The sequence below is a fragment of the Microcebus murinus genome, chromosome 4 (assembly GCF_040939455.1).
Source record: "Microcebus murinus isolate Inina chromosome 4, M.murinus_Inina_mat1.0, whole genome shotgun sequence".
In the NCBI taxonomy this organism is placed as follows: Eukaryota; Metazoa; Chordata; class Mammalia; order Primates; family Cheirogaleidae; genus Microcebus; species Microcebus murinus.
Genome location: NC_134107.1, coordinates 103413298 through 103426748, shown reverse-complemented (window position 1 = coordinate 103426748; position 13451 = coordinate 103413298). Strand labels below are relative to the sequence as shown.

The 13451-nt window shown below is 40.0% G+C and overlaps 1 long non-coding RNA gene across 1 annotated transcript in view; it reads right to left on the bottom strand.

The window, feature by feature from the left end:
- Window positions 1-6898, bottom strand: part of LOC105864570 (uncharacterized) — a 44678-nt gene extending 37780 nt beyond the window's left edge. Inside the window, exons 1-2 of the long non-coding RNA XR_001151095.3 lie at window positions 6810-6898; window positions 1732-1868 (exon numbers count right to left, since the gene is read on the bottom strand). This is a non-coding gene — a long non-coding RNA (uncharacterized LOC105864570). The remainder of the gene's footprint in view (window positions 1-1731; window positions 1869-6809) is intronic.
- Window positions 6899-13451: the final 6553 nt, after the last annotated feature.

Here is a 13451-nt window from a genome sequence, read left to right as displayed (position 1 = left end):
ATCTTTCAGTGGCTCATCAGAATCTGGGGGATAATGTCAAAATTCCTTATCACGTCATGCAAGCCCTTCGTGATCCAGATGCAGTGGACGTTCTGCCTGGTCTTCTGCCTTTGCCACCACCCCTCTCTTTCAGCCCAGCACACCCCATGCCACACTCATTCCCTGCCTGTTGCCCAGCGGCTAGTCTGCCATGCGCTTGTATGTCACTAGACACTGGCACGTGCTCTTCCTTGTGTCTAGAATCCTTTCCCACCTGCCCTCTGTGGCTAATCTGCAGTCACCTAGAGAGGCTGTGTTCAAGTGTCACCTTGGAAGCCTTGCCTGACCCCTCTAGCTTCCTCCTGTGTACCTGGGAGGCACCCTAGATTTGCCTCTGAGGTACCCTTTCTCACCAGGTTTATTTTTTTGTTATCTCCCCTGGGGAATGTGAGCCATGTGCAGAAAGGGACTGTGTTTTTATCTCCCTCTCTCCTTTTTCCAGGACACTGCCTGATGGACAGCAGAATGCTCAGGGTTTGAAGTGAATTGCATCAGGCCTTTATTCCTTAGATCAAAACACACCCAAGGGGGCAGGCAGAATCTGGAGTCTACCACGTGGGCAATCATCTTTCAGAAACAGAAGGTTTGGGAATCTTGACCAACTCAAGGCATGGCCGCCCCTCTCAGCCAAATACCACTGGGCTTCCTTTTTCTTTAGGGAATCTGGCTCCATTCTCTTCATTTCTCAAGTTCCCTGACCTTTGTCACTCCCTTCCTTTCTTCTCCTTGTCCCCTACTTACACACTCACTGACTCCCCCTAACTGTCTCAACCTGGGGAACACATTGGCAAAGCAATCAAAGAAGTGATTCTATTTTTTGTCATGTATTTATTAGATTAACTTAAATCACATCTACTGCCTTTAGGACCTCTGAGTTTGTGTAGCAAACTCATAATGTTAATAGTTTCTATGGAGAATAGTTTGGCATGGTGCCCCAAAGGTTAGCAAAACAGAGGTCTGGGGCAGAAAGTTCCAGAACTGAAATCTTCAAGACTTCTTCTCCTTATGGACAGTGACTCTCATTAAAAAAAAAAAAATGTAGTGGAATATTTGTGAGACTGCACTCTCGAACTGGGCCACCCCTAGGTATTTGTGAGCTTCTGAGAGAATTATGTCGGTAATCCTGATTTAGCTCCTAGATCTCCATTCTAAGTATTTGGTCTTTCAATTCCAGAACACAGCACCAATCTGTAAAAGGCTTTTCAATCTGAGCAGCTGAGAGCTCAAAGAAGATTTGTCCCCATATTTTAAAATCCCTCAGTTCTGAGTCTGCTGTCTCCTCTCACTCAGAGCTCAAGAACAGTGGCTACACTCCTCACAGCTTCGGCTTGACCCTATTCTGAAATACCCTGATGGAACAGACAGAAGAGGGCACTGGTGGCCCCCAGCCGAACGGGAGCAGTCTCCAGCTGCACAGTGAACTTCAAACCTTGTAAGCAAGTGTGGGCTCAGCCTCGCCACAGGCTGCAACAGCGCCTCAAGACATCTGCCGAGCAGAAACCCCATGGTTCTTCTAATACTCTTACTCTTTCCCACAAAGTACCGCAAGTTTCCTAACCCCCACCACCAAATGTTCCTGTATAGGCTCCAGCTGAGCTTGCCATATATATCCTGCTAGCTGTCCCCTGGCATTTTGCCTCTCGGGCTTTGGTCCTCTCTTCCTTCACAAGAGCTGAGGAAATCAGAACTCACAGAATCCTCCTCCGGCCAGCCAGTTGATATCAGCTCCCCAGAAAGGATGCCCAGATTGCAAACCCAGCGGCTGGGCAGGGCTGATGGGGACAAAATCTCTCTCTTGCTGTTTGATGGCTTGATATCCTCCTCCTAATCTGCAGGAGAACAAAGAGACATTAAACCCCAGCTTATCATCACCGTGGGCACACTCCAGGAGAGGATGCCATCTTACAAATAACAAAGAAATCCCACGCACCCTACTGATGAGGAGAAGTGAAATGAGCCTTCTCTCTCCACACACTGGGGAGGAATCACCAAAACCTAGATAAGGATTTAGTGTTCTGAGAATCAGGCCCCCTTCTGACCATGGGCTGCACTGTTCGTTCTTTCTCTCTGCTTTGCAGTACAGTGCAAGCACAGAGTAACACTCAATAAACACTTGTCAAATGAATGGACAAATGATGAATGAAGGGCCCTACTTTTAGGTATCCATACCAACGCACATACTGTTACTTGGCTGGTGCCTGGCTAACAGGCATAGCCTCCTGCCCTCCACTGATACTGCAGGAGGGTAGAGGGCTAAAAGTTGAACCCATCATTCACATAAAGTAGCTACTCCCCCAGTTGTCAGAATTCCGGCTTTTCAAATGATGCTGAGCATAATCAGAGCTCAACTCCCTCTCTGTCCATCAACCTATTCCTATTCTTTGGCCTGAGAGTTAGACTTTAGAATTCCTTTCCAGTGTGCTAGACCTTCTCTGTTCCCCAATAAGTCAAGTGAACTCAATCATCTGGCAGCGGAGTCCTCTAAAAGATTTAATTTGGCACTTCATAATGATAAGGCAGACCAAACTTCTCCTTGCCTGGGCAAAACAGCCCTTTCAGAAAATACACAAAATATCTGGCACCTGGTTGTTGAGCCAACAGGTTGGATTTTCTCGGAAAACCATTTGGATTTGTAAGAACTGGCAAATAATTCAGAAATCAAAAGCATGGCCCTGAGCCTCATTGAAGGGAGAATCCTCCCCCTTCTCCAACACCAGGGTGGGGGAAAAGGCTTTTCAGAAAACACAATACTTGCACTAACACTAAAGGAAGCTGTCCAGGTTTGCTTTTCATTCTATTGTCTTATTCCGTCAGCTCCCACATCTCCCCAAATCTAGGCTTAATAATTTACAGCGGAAAGACATTCAATAAATAAGTGGCAGGATTGCAGCCATCAGCTCCACACAATGTGATCATTTGCGTCTCCCTACGTGGCATCAGTGCCAGCTCTCCTGGCTTGCTCCAACTGAAACAATCCCATTTGCTATTTTCATAAAATTAGTTCCTCTGCAGTTTCTATTAATCAGAAAGTTCTTTGGAAAGAATTATACTGGGTTTTCATCACCATCTGAGTTCAACCGCTCTGTGAATCTGATACATTCTTACCACCTCTATGAGGGGCGAAGAAAATGAGACTTGGGTGGGCTGATATAAGCGGGCAGACAGCTCTCGCTTCAGATTAGCTGAGGTCTGACGGTCCTTCAAACCTAGATCGGTCTCCACCATCACACACCTCAGCAGATTTCTCCCCCAAACACATCTTCTTTTACATCTATACTCCCAAATCTTCTTGCGGTCATGGACTCTTTTGCAAATTTTATGAAAGCTATGGATACGCCCCTCAGAGAAGCCCACCTATGCTCACACACTAAACCTTACAATTTCAGTGGGTCTGTGGGCACTCCCTCTCCTCTCCACACATACGGCCCATCCATGGACTCCAGTAAAAACTGTCCTCTGCTTTTCTGATTCTGATCATCCGTACCTCCCTTAAGAACCTTGGGCTAGTATAGAAACTCAGTCATGTCCAAATTCCTTTGTCGAAGTAGAAAAAGAAGAGAGATTTTTTTAAAACAGAGAATAAGCATAAGAGTGAGAAAGTTTTTCATGATGGCCATACACCATTTATTTTTTATTTTATTTTATTTTTGTAGAGATAGGGTCTTGCTATGTTGCCCAGGCTGATCTCTATCCTCCCACCTCGATCTTTCAAATTTCTGGGATTATAAGCATGAACCACCATGCCCTGCTAATAATACTTTTTGAGAGGTAAGAAAAACAGAAAACAGAAGGCAACTCAAATTAGCAGAAAAAAATAATGAAAGTCAAAGTATTCATAAATTGATGCATGTTGCACTGTATTTGTGTGAATGAGACATGAGATCAAAATTTGAAAAATTTTTAATGAATTCTCCTTGCCTTCAGCCTATGTAACACCTATCCCATCCTAAGTAAGATAAGCTCTATGTGAGAAAAGACACAGCATGGATGAAAAAAGCCTTGGACCACTGGAACCAAGGTTCTAGAACTACCTCTTTTCATTGACTATGTGATTTTAGGCAAGAGGTAATTTATCTGTATTGATGTGAGATTTTAAATTTTAACACTACATGATTTTCAAAGTCCCCAGACCTGATTTATTAGACACTTCTAAGGTAGTAAGAATAAAATATTTTTCTTAAAGGGCCCAATAGTAAATATTTTAGGCTATGGGCCATACAGTCTCTGTGGTGACTACTCAACTTTGCTGTTGTAAGGCGAAAGGAGCCATAGACAACATATAAATAAATAAGTGTGCCTGTGTTCCAGTAAAACTTTACTTACAGACACTAATATTTGAATTTCATATAATTTTCATATGTCACAAAGCATTTTTCTTCTTTTGAGTTTCTCTAACCATTTAAAAATGTGAAATCATTCTTAGCTTATAGGTGGTACAAGCTAAAATTAGGCCCATGGGCCATAGTTTGCTGACCTCTGGTTTATAACATTAGGTAAATGTTGTGACCTGGAAAATCATGGTGGTAATTCTGGGTGGCCTTGGAAGGTCCGTAACTTGACTTGAACTACTGACAGTAGTACTGGAGGGAATTTTTTGTTTATTCAGTTTCTCAGTTAGCAAAATTGAGAATCAGCAGATTTAGTAGCCTTTCAGCCTCAGCTAATAATCCAACACTTACTTCAGTTTTTGGTACATTTTCAGACCTGCAAAAACACTAAATAATCACACATGAGAAAGTGTGTACAAAAAAATACAGGGCATGGCCGGGCGCTGTGGCTCACACCTGTAATCCTAGCATTCTGGGAGACCAAGGCAGATGGATCCTTTGAGCTCAGGAGTTGGAGACCAGCTTGAGCAAGAGCGAGACGCCCGTCTCTACTAAAAATAATAAGAAATTAGCTGGACATTTAAAATATATATCGAAAAAATTAGCTGGGCATGGTGGCACATGCCTGTAGTCCCAGCTACTCAGGAGGCTGAGGCAGAAGGATTGCTTGAGCCCAGGAGTTTGAGGTTGCAGTGAGCTATGCTGATGCCACGGCGCTCTAACGTGGGCAACAGAGCAGGACTCTGTCTCAAAAAGAAAAAAAAATTCAGGACTCTCTTGCAGAAAAAGTTTTGATAAATATAAAATAAGCAAGAAAACTTTACATCTTTTCTTGAAATCATCACATACACTCTATAACCCAAATGGCCTCTTTTTACTCTCCTACCTCTACCAGGCAACATAACAAATAGTTTTACACATTTGAGAAGGAGGATATGAACATTGGGGTTTTGTTGTTGCTTTGAATTTTTTTTGTTTAGGAGAGAAGAAAATAAGATATGTATATAGGCACCTATGTCCATTCTGCAAGTACAATATGAGGGATACATATACTACAGAGATGTGGAGCAATGTGGAGTAGTAGTATATAAAACTTGGCGTACAGAAGACAAATTTTAAAAAGAGAAAGATTGTATAGTTAAGTAATCATTTCCTCTAGAATTGGGGACATAAGTTTGATTGAGAGACAGCAAAAGATGAAGTACTATGGTGACAGCACTTCTCTCAATTTCAATGAGAGAGTATGATATTTAATCAGAAAACTAATATACCCTCCCAGTTAAGGGGTAAGATGGGGGAATGGGGGGTGCTTGGGAGGAGGGTTCCTTCTTAAGAGACAGAAAACCTAATAATGTTACAACCACTCAGGAAGATGTAGAATTTTGGATCGCTTCCTCATTTGTGTTCATTCTTAATTTATAATTTAACTAAAGGCAGTTTGATCATTAGAAGTGTAAGGAGGTTAACATTCCCAGTCTCAAACTTTTGATCACTTTCCCCAAAAAACATTAAGGTCTCAGAATCAGTTCTGACCAGTTGATCTACACAACATTATTTCCCATTATTTGTCTCCATATTACTCTTCTCCAGGTATTCAGTGCTTATTTTTGTCTTGGTCTCTGTGTTCGAACTATTTTCTCTCCCCATATTCCCCTCCATTTCTGTTCTACTTTTCCTGTTCCTACCCATATTCTAGGACCCAACATTAGTTCTAGCTTTACCATGAAGACGGCCACATTAACTCCAGCCAAAACAAAATATCCTCTAAATAATGCAGGTGAAGCAGTGATACCTACAAAATGCTTTGCAAATATGAAGTATTATTATCTTTTGGAGCAATTAACTATAAATTAGGTTTGATCATTATACTTGCAGTAAAATGTCTCCTATTTGTTTCATGTGTTGTTGATCTAACATTACAAAACTGCAGGCTATTAAGACCGGAGTCACATTGCATCTCTTGTATATCCTCACAGTGCATAACTGCAGTTAACACTCAATTCCAATGAAATGAATTAATCAAAATAATGGCTTTATAACACAGAGCTTCTCATTAGGCCAAATATGGTTAAGTTGCCAAACACATAAATCGTTGGTTAGTTTATGTGACTGCAAACGACGCCTTGAAAGTAGAATAAATTTGAGATGTACAGTCAATGAAATTCAACCATCTTCTTCTGCTTGGTTCATAAATCATATATGATTCAGGAGCTGAATTGCCTAAATCAGAAATTCAGTGTTCCAGGATTGAATAGTTTCCTTCACGTTTCCAAATTTTGTTTCAGTATGTGTCATGGGTAGAATGATCCTTACCTATCTACTTCATAATGACAGCGGAAGAATAATGCCAAATAAAATAAGGCGGGATAAGGATAATTGAAATGTGATGTTATTAAAACGGGTGCTTTAGACTCGGTTCCTTCCAGAAGGGTTATTACGGACCTTTGATGACTGGGTCTGAGCTGACTTGTCCCCCAAATCCTACGCCCCACCCGGGCTAGGGGGTCGGGGAGTGAGAAGTTCATCAGACCCCGAAACAAGCAATAATATCTGGACTGCTGTACATTTCTTCAGCCTTCGAAATGGGAGATGCCTGGCCCAGCGGCTTCACTGGCCCACGTGTGCAATCTCCATGGTGACAGCAAGGGAGGCCAGGAGAAGCCGCTCTCTTCCGCCCAACAACCCGCCCTCAGGCTAGACTGACCAATGGTCCAGTGAGTTACGAAGGGGGATGATGTGATTGACAGTGAGGTGGGGCTGGCTCGATTGCTATCCAATCGAACTTGAGGCCAGTCTTGGGACCGACAGGAACTACCAATCGGAGGGCTTAACGGAGGCGACGTGCCCACCCACCACGTTCGGCGTTGCCTGGAGCCACGGCAGTTATAAGCTAATGAGGAGGAAGGTGAGCATTGAAAGAGTGGCGCTGATTAGCGAATCCGAAATCACCTGAATGAAAACCCACTTGTGATTCGTCCCAAGTAGACCAAAGCCCCTGTGGGCCGGAACAGGTCGGACTGGGAGATGTGAGTAGGGGCCGGGGAAGAGCGAAAGCTAGGTGACGGGGGTGGAGGTGATGGAAATGGGGCGGCTGCAGAGAAGGGAGACGGGTGGAGGCTCGGACTGAGGTGGCTCGGAAGAAGGAGTGGGCAGATGGCGGTGCACGGACCTCACAGACCACCCTTACCGCCAACCCGGACCCAAGGCCTGGTCTATTATTATAAATAATAATTAGGGGCAGAGAAGGAAGGGCTGTGTTATGTTTCATGCTCTTGCGAAAGTAAAATGTCAGTGCCTGATTCAAATACCTTATGACCAAAACCTTAATCCCTTTCCAACTACTGGGAGGTAGCCAGTGAACATTCTGAAGATAAGGCGCGCGGGCAGTGTTTTCCTGTCGCCGGTCTGAGTCAGCCACAGACGGGGCTGGTTACGGTGTTCCCGGCTGCAGCGCTGGGCGCCGCTGAGGCATGGGTGCAGCTTGCGGCTAGACAGAAACGCGGCAGCACTTTAACACCGCCAGGGAACCGCTGTGAAGACGGGATCTGGCATCATTGATCCCCCTTTTCTAGCAGCGTGTTAAGAGTGGATGCCATCACGTTTTCTTGGCAACTGACTTTTCCCAGACTTGCATTTTATTTGATTACAAAGGTAGAGGTATTATTATCCTAATATTTTAACATTCAAGCAATAGTGAAGTGTTTAAAGCAGAAATATAAAAGTGTGAATGAAAGTCCCCCCAATTATTTTGAAGGTTTGAAACAGCTGTAAAGGGAAGTGAAAAGGATTCCTCCAGAAGAGCAGTTCACTCCTGTAACCCACTTTTCTATTGCTTTCAAGGCTTGAGTCAGTGTGAAGGTTGGGGTGTAGGGGAGGTATCTCCCACCACCAGCAGCACTTAGGCCACATTACCCACCTCTGAATCCACACAGTTTTTCTCTGAGAGCTGGGTGAAAGGGTATGTAGAACCAACCGTACACATACGTCAAAAACTTTCTGAAGAAAGACCCCACAGCACTGAGCACAGAGGGAAAAAATTGGCCCTGTAATTGCTTTGTTACCAGCAACTAAACAGAGTATTCAAGTTTATTTTTTCCAACTCCAGTCTACCTGCTCTAAATGCCACAAATACTAAGTAAATGGACTTCACTCTTGAATTCAGGCTGGCTAAGCCATCATCAATTCCTAAAGAAGGTTTGCAGAAAGTGTGAACAGTAAATACAACACTGTTGTTTCTATTTTTTATAGTTAACTCAATAACTTAGCTATTCCAATATGGGAAATAATCACAAGTATTATTATTACATTGAAATGATAAGATAAAATGACTGTTCACTGCTGCCCTACAACAGCACTCTATACTACACCCAGACCTTCCTTTCCATGCTTAGTAAGAAAATGTATAGTTTGTTTATAAAGTGATGAACCGCATTCTTACAAGAGCTTGGGGATATTTATCTCATTACTTTAAAGCAATACCATATATGGAACCCAATGTCTCATGAACTGTTAAGCTTCCATGGGGGATCGAAGGGCAATGTTTCTAAAGATACCAGCTTCAACTACCAATTGCCCTGTATTCTATTAATAGGTATTAGAGCTGGTCTAACAGGTTATTTGTATAATATCCAAAACGGCACAAATTAAATAGTTGTTTTCTTACAGGTAGTGCTATCAGCTTGGTCAACCAACCTAGAAACCTGAGTCATTTCTAACACCTGCTTTGACCCCTTTCCATTTCCATAGCTAAGACCTCAGCATTCAGGAGTTCAGACTCTCAGCATTTCTTAACTGGAGAATTGCAGTAGTCTTCTAATTGGTCACTGATCTCAATTCATATGCACCCTGACACCTATTGCCTTTATAAAAATTATCACAAAAATTTAAAAAGTAGAAATTGTTACATTGGATAGTATAACAAATACCTATGCTACAGAAACCAGATTAATTAATACTAACATTTTGGCAAATCTGCTTAAGTTTTTTTTTTCACTCTACCCAGGGTGATAGAGCAAAAAAAAAAAAAAAAAAAAATGTTTTCTTTTAAAGAAATAAAACATCACAGATTTAGTTCAGATCCCTTTTGCTTTGATTCCCAGCCCCATTTCCCTTCCTCCCTAGAGACATTCTCCTGAAATTTGTGTGCATCATTCATGCCCACATTTTTATACTTTTGCTATATATCTATACATCATAAACAATATATATTATTATTTAGGGTTTTTTAATTTTAAAAATATAGATTGTATACTGTAGGTTTTATTTTGCAGCTAGGTTTTGCCAGTATATTCCCATCAGTACTTATATATCAAGTTCATTCATTTTAAGTGTTCATGATGAGTGTATAATAGTGTATCCATTTGCTTATTGATGAACATTTAGGTTTTTTCTGATACTTTGCTCTCATGAACAAAGCTGCAATGAACATCTTTGCACATGTCTAAGCAAGACTTTTTCTACAATAGTTGTTCTCCAAGAAGGTGGTACTGCTCTTTGGGGGGTGTTTTGGAATTTGTGAGGGCGTATTTGATTACTGCTGTGATTGAAGGAAATACTGGGGTATATAGAACAGGGCTGGGGATGTTAGATGTTCTGTAATTCATGGGACAGTCCTCACATTAAGATTGTCCTGTATTCTATACAACTTGTGAGTGTCCCATAGGATATTCATTTATAATTACCTGAGCCTAGAGCCTAACTCCATTTTTTTTGTATAAACATAATGTATTTTTTTGCACAGTTTAATATAGTAAAAATTTTCAGGAATGCAACTCTAATGTAAATCAAAGGAAAATTATACTTATTTGTGGTTTGGCACTTTAACAAGAGTTGTTCATCACTCTAGAAAATCATATAACTGAAGGCAGCACAGCTCGTGGTATTTGAGTTGCCAGTACAACACACCTGCATAGTCTGCATTTGTAGCTTTTGCGTTCATGGTGATTCTAAGTTTAGGTGCGAGCATCTGACTACTGTACTTCATTATGTATTCTAGTGTAGTCAGCCTGAACATTTGTATATTTAAACATATGCTATTTCATTATGAATTACTTTCCATTTAAAATCAGTTTCTGCATATGATATAGAGATCTAGTGTTATTATTTTCCTACTGGATAATCATTCATCCCAACAGCATCCATGAAATCCTTTACCCACTAAGTCATAAAGCCAACTCTGTCCTGTAGGAAGTTCTAACAAATGCATGGATCTGTTTCTCGGTTCTCGATTTTATGCCACTGGGCCATGTGTCTTTGTGCCACTATCACACTGTTTTAATTACTTTGGTTTTTTAATGTGTCTTGCGGCAGTTGGTAAGAAGAAAGGCAAGTTGCCATCCTAGTTCTCAAAATTGTTTTGGCTATTCTTGGGTTTTTGCTTTCCCATATGAATTTAGGATCAGTTTTCAAGTTCCACAAAAAAATTGTTTTTGTACTTTGGTTAAAATTGTATTGAATTTATAGATTAAGGAAAATTAAAACTTTTTAATTAAATCATCCCATCTGGGAACATGGGTTATTTCTCTATTTAGGTCTGCTTTATTTCTCTATTCAGATCTTTTTCTTTAAAGAAAGCCTTTGAATAAAGTTTTATAATTTTAGCTATAAAAATCTTACATATATTTTGTTATATTTATACTTATACACATCTTTTTGTTATGAAAGTTTCAAATATATTCAACAGTATAGAAAATAGGATAGCAAACACCTACACACTCATTACCCAGCTTCAACAACGGGCTCGTGACCCATCTTGTTTCACCTCTCTCCCAAGTAACATGAAGTTCCTAGAAACCATCTTCTGTTATCCATAATGTGTTACATGTGTATGTATATGTGAATATCATAAAAATCTCAATGACAAAACAATACTATCATATTTTTTAAAAACTATTTTTCACTTAAAAGTAAACAGTAATTCCCTAATATCATCAAATATCCAGATACTGTTCAGATTTCCCTAATCATCTCATAAAAAGTTTTTACAAATGCTGTGAATCAGGACCCAAACAGGGTCCATATATTGCATTTAGCTGCTCTGTCTCTTAATATCTGTCTTTAAACTTTTTGGTGAAGTGTAATACGTGTGTGTATATATATATATATAAGTATACAGATCCTAAGTATATATATAGCTAGATACAATATAACAATATGAACAAAGCCAGGTGACCAACACCCAGAGGAAGAAACAGAATTTTATCAGCACCCCAGGCCCCCCTCCAGGCCCCCTCCATTCACTGTTCCACAGGGTAACCATAGTCTTTAACTTCTAGCCCCCAAAATTAGTTTGAAGTGTTTTTGAAAATTATATAAATGAAATCACACGGTATAAATGTTTTTGCCTCTAGCTTTTTTGCTTAATATTTGTGAAATTCATCCACATTGTTGGGTATAGTTGAAGTTTGTTCATTCTTATTGCTTTATACTATTTCATTGTATGAATGAATAGATTGTATGTAGAGTGTCATACTTATCCATCCTATTGGTGGATATTTGGGTTTTTTATAGTTTTAGCAATTTCAAATAGGGCTGCAGTTAACTTCTTGTACATGCCTTTTGGTGAACTTATATGTGCATTTCTGTTGGGAATACACCTAGGAATAGAAGAGGGCACATGTATATTCAGATTTATTAGATACTGCTAATAGTCTCCAAAGCAGGTGTTAACCATTTATACTCTTGCCAGCAATATATGAGGGTTCTAGTTACTCTACATCTTGTTCAACACATGTTATCTGTCATTTCCATTTTAGCCATTCTGGTGGGTATATAGAAATTGCAGTTTTCATTTCCAATTTCCTGATGACTAATGAAGTTGAGTATTGTATAATACTTTTTTACATATTTATTGGCCATTCAGATATCCTTTTTGTCAAGAGTGTATTATTTTTTATATGCTTGATTTATCAGTTTTTGAGAAAAGTATATTAAAATCTCCCACTAAATTTGTGGGTTTTTCCATTTATTATAGTGCTTCTGTCAATTTTGGCTTTATATATTTGGAGGTTTTGTTCTTAGGTTCATATTTGCTTCAAGTTGTATCTATTTTTGCTAAACTATTCCTTTTGTAAATGTTCTTATTAATATTTTTCAAAGATGTACTTCTGTTTTGCTTGATACCAGTATTGCTTCACCAGCTTATATTTTATTTTGCTTCACTTGGTTTTTTCAATTGTGGTTAAAAAAACCCACTTAACGTAAAATTTACCATCTTAACCATTTTTAATGGTACAGTTCAGCAGTGTTAAGTATATGCACACTGTTGTGAAACAGACCTTACAGGGGTCCTCAAACTTTTTAAACAGAGGACCAGTTCACTGTCCCTCAGACGGTTGGAGGGCTGTTAGGGAGTGCAGTGCACATTCCACACGTGCGCACTGTGGGCCCAGGACGAGTAGTCTGCTAAGCAGGACAGGCAGTGGCGGCAAAAACACACAGCGGGCTGAATAAATGTCTTCAGCGGGCCTGTAGTTTGAGGACGCCTGCTTTAGAACGTTTGCATCTTGCAGAACTGAAACTCTATACTCACTGAACATTTCCCCATTCCTTCTTTCCCCAGTTTTTGTTTTATGATTGGTTTGTTTTTTTTTCAATCTCTTCCTTTTCCGCCTCTCTTTCCTTATGCTTTTTGTATAGCTTTTGTACAGAGCTAGTTTTTTAAAAATTAGATAAGGGAATCTCTTTTAGTAGCCAAGTATAATCTGTTTGCATTTACTATGGTTACTATTCTATTTGGGCTTATTTTCACAATCTTTTTTATGTTTTGTATTTTCCTTGCTTATTCTTTGTTCCACTACCCACCTCACCACCACCACACCCCTGCCTTCTGTTTTATTCCTGTGTTTGTTTCACTCTACTAGTAAAGAAGTTATTCATTCTATTTCTGTTATTTGGTGTTTATGTATATGTTTTTTAACATGCATACTTAGCTTAACAAAACATACAGATAATCATTAACTCTCACCTCCTCCAAAGCAAAATAATAATTGTAGAATGCTTTAACTTTGAACTATCCTTTCCCATCTTCCATGTAACTGTTGAGTAATATTTTAGTTCTTTCTTATTTTTAACTCTTCAAAGTTG